The 8,948-nt window shown below is 36.0% G+C and overlaps 1 protein-coding gene and 2 long non-coding RNA genes across 3 annotated transcripts in view; 1 reads left to right on the forward strand and 2 right to left on the reverse strand.

Annotated features, from left to right (window-relative positions):
- Positions 1 to 8,948, forward strand: part of WDR38 (WD repeat domain 38) — a 176,913-nt gene that overhangs the window by 40,439 nt on the left and 127,526 nt on the right. The gene's annotated exons all lie outside the window — the stretch shown is intronic.
- Positions 1 to 8,948, reverse strand: part of LOC142100900 (uncharacterized) — a 41,019-nt gene that overhangs the window by 13,888 nt on the left and 18,183 nt on the right. The window lies entirely within an intron of this gene.
- LOC142101676 (uncharacterized) overlaps positions 324 to 8,948 on the reverse strand; it is an 11,868-nt gene continuing 3,243 nt past the window's right edge. Inside the window, exons 3-4 of the long non-coding RNA XR_012679124.1 lie at positions 780 to 880; positions 324 to 429 (exon numbers count right to left, since the gene is read on the reverse strand). This is a non-coding gene — a long non-coding RNA (uncharacterized LOC142101676). The remainder of the gene's footprint in view (positions 430 to 779; positions 881 to 8,948) is intronic.

The raw sequence follows: 8,948 nt of genomic DNA on the forward strand, positions 1-8,948 counted from the left end.
ACGTGTGGAAGTCCCCGCCACTTGCATATTCCAGCCCCAGGAATAGATGGTTCTGTTTGATTGGACACAGACAATAGATAAGAATATATTTACATAGGAAAACATAGCAACACTTTTTTAGCTAAGTTAGGCGAGCATACTTGCTTATATCAACGTCATTAACCAAGAAAAGATGAAACTTGTATATGTGAAAGATGTGGAAAGATATAGAGAAAATCCTAACTAATGATTTTGTTTCAACAGGAAATACACTAATACCGTTGTCTGGAAAGCAAGATATGGATGGACGAGGAAGGCGCTACCAGACGCAACTTCCAGCACCCTGCGCTCCACCAACATCAGCTCCCTTTCCTCCGACAGTAGATTCCTCTTCTGGATGATCTTAACTGCCAGTTGCTGACCAGTTAGAGGGTCCTTAGCAAGCAGGACCTAGAGATAGAGACATGCACAAGTGATATTTATTTTATTACCTGTAGAACCACCCAGGTAGCTCAATATATTTACATTCCTATGTGTATGTCAATGTTAATGAGAGTTAAGTTATATTGTCTTTCTGGTTTCAGTAACATGTTATAATATAGAAGAAAAGACTTTTAGAAATCATTCAAATCTTTAACAAGATAGAATTTAATTGACATTTTGGAAGTAATAACAGTAATATGCTTTCAGTCAGCACAGTTGTAACGACATAATTGTTCATGATTCTTCTTCTACTACAAGCTGTGAGTCACATAGTTGTCATCTGACTTGAGTTGTCCAACCTCTGTCACAAGACTTACCTCCCCAAAGCTGCCCTGGCCGAGCTGATGGTAAAAGGAAAGCCTCTTGATGTATTTAGACGCTGTACCTCCAGGACCAGCTTTCTGAACACCACTTCCTCCTTATGGGGAGAAAATGATTTGAACAATGCAACATTTACCATTCAGAGATAACTGTACACGTAAAATGCATGTATTCTATAGTGTTAAACATTTCTGTAACATTAGTGGAATCAGCATACTGTAATTTGTACAACAGAGAGATCAACATAAACACAGCCATACAGGTAACAAGGGACAATCAATTGTACATGGAAGAAAGACAGTTTTGCCATCAGCATAGAGAGGGTTTCTTTACTGTAAAAGTGGTTAAAGTGCGGGATTCCTTGCCACATCTGGCGGTGATGATGACGTCACTAACAGAAATTAAAAATGTATTTGATCCCTTTCTTACAAGTAATTATATATATAATATGTAATTACTAGAACACATTGCAGGGGTGGTTGACCAAGGAGATTTATCTGATTGCCATTTTTGGGTCAGGAATGGAGATTTCACCTCTGAGATGTGTGTATCATAATAATGCTTCCCTGTCTTTGTAAGTAACATTAGTGTCTTCTCTCTTCTGCCAGCATCTCTCCTCTACCTGCTAGAGTCTCCCAGTCTTGTCAGTGTAACTCCCTGTCATGTCAGTTTGTCTCCCAGTCTTGTCAGTGTGTGCCTGTCCTGTCAGTGATTTACCCTGTGCTGAGTATTCCTGGTCTATCTGTCTCCCTGTCCTTTCATTGTGTCTCCCTGTCTCATTGCCTCTCCCTGTTTAGCCAGTGTGTCTCCCAGTCCTATGTGTATGTTTTCCTCTCAGTTGTCTCCTTGTACTGTTTGTGTCTGCCTGTCCACTCAGGGTTTCTTCATATTGCAACAGTGTTCACAGAATGGAGGCCCCATCCTTTATATCTGTCTGGGCTCAATCTAGGCAGAAACCAACTCTCACAGTACATAATAAAACCTGGTGATCACTTACACATATTTTTTGAACTTTCCCATTGCACTTATGGGGCTCTTGGCACGTGAAAAGCTTCTATGTGTAGAAAACACTGAATTACAAGACTTTCCTGACACTTATAGCAGAAACATTAGCTGTCATAATGCAGCAGGGTAATTGTCAGCGTATTGAATGGCAGGCAAAAAGAGTTGAATTTTTTTTAAAATAACATATAGTGTAGTGATTTGGTATAAATAATTACCTACCAAAGACACATGGTGGGTCCCAGTCATAATAATAGGAGAATGACATCCAGTGACCCCCAGTAATTGAGACTTCTGGGTCAAAGGGATGGAATCCAAAGGGTATATTTATATTTATATTTATCCAGTTGTGATTTTCTGGCTAGCTTGGAAAGGGGAGATGTTGCCTATAGCAACCAATCAGATTCTAGCTATCATTTGTAGAATGTACTAAATAAAGGATAACTAGAATCTGACTGGTTGCTATAGGCAACATGTCCACTTTTCAAACTAGCCAGAAAATAGCAGTTTGATAAAATTACCCTGAAAAGAAGGGGAAACACCAAGAAGGGTGAAAATCCTGCAAAAGACCATTACATGTACATTTTGTATGTGACTACTCACAATTGATTAATTCAGATAAGTTAGAAAAATGTTTTAATAAAGGTACAAGCTAAAAAACATTATTACCTATTATCATATTTCCCATCAGTTCCGGGACTAGTTACCAATTTCATAGGGCAAAAGGTGCATAGTTTGTTGGCAGAGGTGTGTGTGATCATCAAAGAAAGTCGGTGTGGCAGAGGTGGATCAGAGGTGTGGCCCAAGTTGTCCTGATTTTTCGCTGGTGCTGTTGTGAGGTTTTGATTATTATACAAAGGGGGAGGGGGTTCCTGCCGCACTGGTTATTTTTTTATATGATCCATAACCCTTCCCACTTATTTGGTCTAATTACATTTCTATATGAGGTGCTACCGCTGATAACCACTAGGTTAATATCTGTTCCAAAGAGAAGAAAAAGTGGTGGTTATTCTGATTCCATGCACTAGGGAAGGTTATAAAATCTCAATATCCTTCATTGTTATGCATTAAAAACAATTAATTTTGAGTATATTGGATATTAAGTTAATAGTAAGAAAAATCTGTAGAATGAAAATAAGGGACTAAATTGCAGTATAACAACTGTAATACATCATCTGTTACTGCATATAATTTATTAGAGTAATCACTCTTTTCTGTGCTCTCTATGTATCATTCAATTAACTAAACTCGTAAGTGTAACTAAATACCCAAATCTATAATAATATCAGTATAAGAAAAATGTTACAGATCAACAGATTAGCACTGAGATAATAGTTAGATTATAATGATAAATTAACTTTAAGAAAATGCTATCCAATTATTTCCCGGTTATGCTAGTTGTAACTCAGGTTTGCTGGAAGAATGTTATTCATTTATATAGTTACTATTTAAAGACTTGAGTATGTTGTATAATATTGCAATATTCATATTACAAAATAATTTTAGGATAATGGATATAATAAACAAACTTGAAAAACCTTGAAAAAGCACCTAGGCAAAATGCATGTCTGCGTTTCTATCTCTGCTTACTGTTTTAAAAATTAAGCCCCTAAATGAATGAACTAATGAATAATATAATCTAATACCTCTTAGTGCTATTTGACCAATAATGTAAAGTGTCAACACTATAGTAAATATTAAACTAAGTATACAGACACAGAAAACTATCAAATCTAAAATGCTATAAAATGTAAGCCGCTTACCGACTTGTTCGATAAAATTAACACTAGCTAAATATCCATCTGCAAGAAGATCACAAACAAACTGATTTGATCGTTATTACACTTACCTATATCTAAATTTCTGGGTCTGCTAGGTAAAAAGATTACTAATTCAACATACATGAAGAAACAAGCAGATAAAGGGGATACCAATACGAATCAAACTGAGATTCAAACTGGGGTTAATTCATAAAAAAAAAACATGATTGAGAAAATTCTGTTGTTTATTATATCTATACAATTACTTTGTAATATGATTGTTACAATATTATGGAACATACTTGACTCCTTAAATAGAAACTATGTCGCTGATTAACATTTCTCCAGCAAACCTGAGGTACAACTAGGCAGCATTTCCTGAACTACTTATTGCCTTATAAGGTAACTTATTCTGGTTGCAGTAAAATATAGGCAACATATGAATTTGGATACTGTATGAACTAACATCTAAAAACCCCATTTGAAGGACCAATACTGCTAATAAGCACTAAGGGGCATATTCAATTCCGATACGAAAATCCGCGTTATTGCGGTACCGTATTACCGGCAGTACTGCGCATTTTCCGCGGTAACGCGCGTTACCGCGGATCGGATCGGAATTGAATATGCCCCTAAGAATTTTATAGTAAAGCTATACAGATGACTGACAAATGACTATAAGTGAGGGAATAAACATATTCAGTTGCTGCCAGTATAAGTTACAACATGACGCTGTACTGATATTAATTAATTGCAAACTAGATATAATAGATGCTGCTTGCTATACAGATATAATAACCTTTCTACACAACTGCTATAACACTATACAATATATCCAAGTTTATAAATAACCTATTGCATTGCTGGCTAAGATATTCTCAATGTTTTAGCGTAACCGTGAAATAATTGGATAGCATTTTCTTAAAGTTAATTTATCATTAAAATCTGAAAACCATCACGTTGCTAATCTGTTGATCTGTAACATTTTTCCTATACTGACATTATTGTAGATCTGATAGACAATCTCAAAAGCTCTGGACAATTGAATAATAAGTAGAATGCGAAAATAATAGAGATTAATTGATTAAATGATACACAGTAACAGATTATATATTGCATTTGTTATACTGTATTTTAGTGTCTTCTTTTTATTCTTTACATTTTTCTTACTATTATTTTAACATCCAATATTCTTACAATTAATTGTTTTTAATACATAACAATAAAGATTAATGATATTTTATAAAAATCCCTAGTGTTTCGCATGAGATTAACCACCGCTTTTTCTTTTCGTTGTAATAGGTTTACATTACAATTCTACTGCTTTTCGTGTCTTATGTATCAATGCTACCATACCTGCTATTTCCTGGTCTTTACTACACTCGCCTTTCTGTCTACTATATCTCCACTCCACACCAATGGCCTCCCCAGCTGTTTTCTGTCTCTTTCTATCTCCAGGCTTGATGGAATCAATTTGATAAAAGTAACCCTCTAAGCTGACACTTTCTTCCTCCTCAGAAATCTGTTTCTTTCTCCCCTTATCCATCTCTACTTCTTTCTTATGAATCTTCTCTTCGGACCCTGCAAACATCCTTCTCTTTCGGTTTGCCATAACCATGGAACCCCCATCGTCTGAACTTTCGATAATTATACATCCTTCTTCAGCATGTAGACTCTTATGAATCTTCTCTTCGGACCCAGCAGATATCCTTCTCTTTCGGTTTGCCATAACCATGGAACCACCATCGTCTGAACTTTCGATAATTATACATCCTTCTTCAGCATGTAGACTCTTATGAATCTTCTCTTTGGACCCTGCAGATATCCTTCTCTTTCGGTTTGCCATAACCATGGAACCACCATCGTCTGAACTTTCGATAATTATACATTCCTCTACAACATGTAGACTCTTTCCGAAACCTTTAGTATGTGACTCTGCTGAAGACCTCTTTCTACCCTTCTTCTTGATGGACCCATATTCTTCTGAGCTATCAGAAATCCTTCTCTTCCTTAAAACCATCCTTCTCTTTCTCCTCTTATAAATCTCAAACTCCTCTTCCTCAAAACAAATATTTTTCTCCGATTTTGAAGACATTTCACCAGATCATGCAACTTGCCTGACTGACTTCCAACTGCCACACGGACTGGTGAAAATAAACATCAGCGTTGCTAGGATACAAGTGATGTCAAATAACATGGGACTCACTGCCCCCAGCCATGGTTTAACTGTCAGCTCATCAGCCCGGAAACCCAACTCATGTCACCTAGCTAGTAGCTGGGACCTTATTGTAAGAAAAATAGGTATCATTTTGCATTTCCAGCAATAGACCTAGTGCCTCTAGTTCAAGAACATATGTTTACTTACTCTACCATATGCCCAGCACATTTAAGCCTGTTTTATGCCATGTGAACCCATACTGTTACAATATTGAAAAAGCAAAGAAAAAATAGTTTACACCCTACAGTTATTGAAAATAGAAAACTGCTGAACACACAGACATACAAAGAACATTACATGTAAACTATAAACTTTATTCTTGTCCACATATAAAAGATAATTACTAATTAATGTACGTAAAGAAAATTACAGGTTAGCTTCAATCTTTATTTTTGCTTACAGATATGGAATAATTGCCTAATAAAGTACAAATTTTCACTATCATTAAGTTATCATAATATATATGTTAGACGTTGCTGAATAGATGTAGGGCTGTGTTTGTGGGGCAGCACTAGGTGAATGAAAATAAACTATGAGCAATTTGCATTTTGTCTGTGCCTTTTGCTCTAACTATTCTATAAATTATAAAACTATATTTATTACAATATGCTACAAAGCAATACCATATTTTTCAATGAAAAGAGGAAGAAATGTAGCAGAAAATTCACTTAGAGTAATTATTAAAAAGACATTCTCTTTGTAAGCAAAGCCGTCCATTAATGGAAATCACATAACCTTAATGTACCTTTCGGGTTCATAAAACTATTCATAGATAGTTCTAAAAGTATTATAAACAGAGATAAAACTCAATGTATGTGAGTACTAACATTTCTTAATCTGTATAAAGAGCCTCTATAAATCATATCCTTCTCTTTTCCCTGAATCTCTCTATAAGGACAAGGAATTCCTTATAATAATCCTTATCAAGCGTACAATTCTTTATAATCCTGAAAAGCTGACACTTTGGGATTGATATAAACCATTCCTGTGGCTACTTTGTGCATCCAGGTTTGTATTTGCATCCATGTCGCTAAAGGTGTAAAAGATTACATGACACTCATGGGATTTGATGAAAAGAAATTATAAAATGATAAAAGTATTATTAACAGTGTGTAAAAATTACATTAAAGTTATTATTTTTTTAATGCAAAAAACCCTCTCCAAATCCAGCATGTTCCCTGTCCAAATAAAGATAAGATCATCAATGGGCCTTCTCAATTTCTGGATATACTCCTTTATAGATGTGAAAGTTCGATCAAAAACCATAAGAGATTTTGCCCAAAATCCCATAAGATTTTGTCTTTATCTTGGCAAATAGCAACATTAAATAAGTTTAATATATTTATTTCAGTTAATATAAAATATAATGTGATAAAGAAAGTAATTAATGTTTCCAACATATTAATCACATCGAGCTTGGTCTCAATTTGTGCAAAATTACACAGGAACGTTTCTAGTATTATTTATGAAGCATTCACACATTGGTCCACATTGGCGGAAGCCTGAGGATGTCACCTGGTCACACATGGAAAGATGGCCTCAATACATTGCTCATGTTCAATGACCAAATATGAAGATTTTAGGCCCGATTCAAATCGGAAAGCAACTTGCACGTAACTATTCAAAGCCACATTTCCACAGATATGTTCTGATATGAAAATAGCAGTAAACAAGTTATGGTACGTAATTCAGCTGGAAGCATGGTTGTGCATACGCGGGATTTATTTTATTATTTTTATTTTGCAATTGTACTTTTTTTTACTACATGCGTATTTACTATTAATTCACATCAGAATGTAACTGTGATCATTTCTTTAATTACCTTTATTAGTCATAAAACACTGCAGACTCCTGACAATTTACTAATATTAACCTTTTCATTGCATTACCTACACTAGACCATGCTAAGATTTTTCCCTTTAACTTATTCTTCACTATCAAATATGTCTCATTATTACACATTTGCATTTCATGAATAAAACATACACAATGTTCCCCTATTAACTATAAATTGTAAATAACAACACGAACAACTACACAAAACACAACATTAAAAAAAATATATATTTTTTTCCACCAAAATATTTTTATTGTGACATTGAAACAAACAAAAAGAAAATTACATATGTTGAAATGAGAAACATGTAGCATACAGATATGAAATGGAACAGAGTGTTTTCTGAATGAAGTGAGACAGACGGTGCAGGTTATGGTGCAAGGCCAAGTGGGGGCGCAACACCTGACTGCCTGTTACATACCAAATCCCCACCAATGAAGCAGCAGTATATTCCTGTAGTGGCAGCAACGCGGGACTCCACTGCGATTAAAAAGAGCCAGCGCAAAGAGGAGGGTGCCAGTTTCCTGTTCCTGCAACGTTCTAACATGCAAATAATAGCGCCAGGACGGTGTCAGAACACAGGAGACTAGGAGCCGGCACAGAAGGAAGAAGAAAGAGGATCAAGAGGAAATAGGAAAAACATATAGAAAGAAGAAGAGAAGCTCCGGTAAAGAAATGATTAGAGGGGCTGGTGAGATGAGAGGGCTGGAGACAAGGGGTGAGGGCTCTGGTGAGAACAGGAGGGAGGTCTGCAGAGAACAGGAGGGGGGGTGGACTAGAGAGAAAGAGGGAGGGCTCTGGAGAGAACAGGATGGACAGCTGTAGAAGAGGGTGTCTGGAGTAAACGGGGGGGGGGGGGGGGGGGGGGTGGGGGGGGGGAATGGGGGGGGAGGGGGTGAGTTGTCTTGAGAGAAGGGAGTCCATAGAGAATAGGTGGGGATTCTGCAGAGAATAGACTGAGATTCAGGCAGCAGGGATTGGAGGGAAAGGGGAAATTTCTTTGGTGTACATAAATGTGATATATACTATGAAAACATAAGTAATAGATAAAAAAAAAATCCAGTAAAACATTAATATGCAATAATATATACTATTAATTGAGGGGAAATTTGTAAGCCATAATTTGATTGTTGGACTGGTGGGGAAATTGGCCTTTGTATTAAAAGGAAATGTTAATAATTTAATTTCAGGGTGGTGAGGGTCTGGTTGTTAAATATGGAGGTTATTAACTTAATTGGGTTTGGTGATGAATAATATGGGTTATTAAATTTGGATGCTATTAATTTAATGGTAGGGGTTGGTGAGAGGTGAAACGGGTCTATTATTTAAATGGGAATGTTACTAAATA

This window comes from Mixophyes fleayi, chromosome 9, assembly GCF_038048845.1.
Source record: "Mixophyes fleayi isolate aMixFle1 chromosome 9, aMixFle1.hap1, whole genome shotgun sequence".
Taxonomy (NCBI): Eukaryota; Metazoa; Chordata; class Amphibia; order Anura; family Limnodynastidae; genus Mixophyes; species Mixophyes fleayi.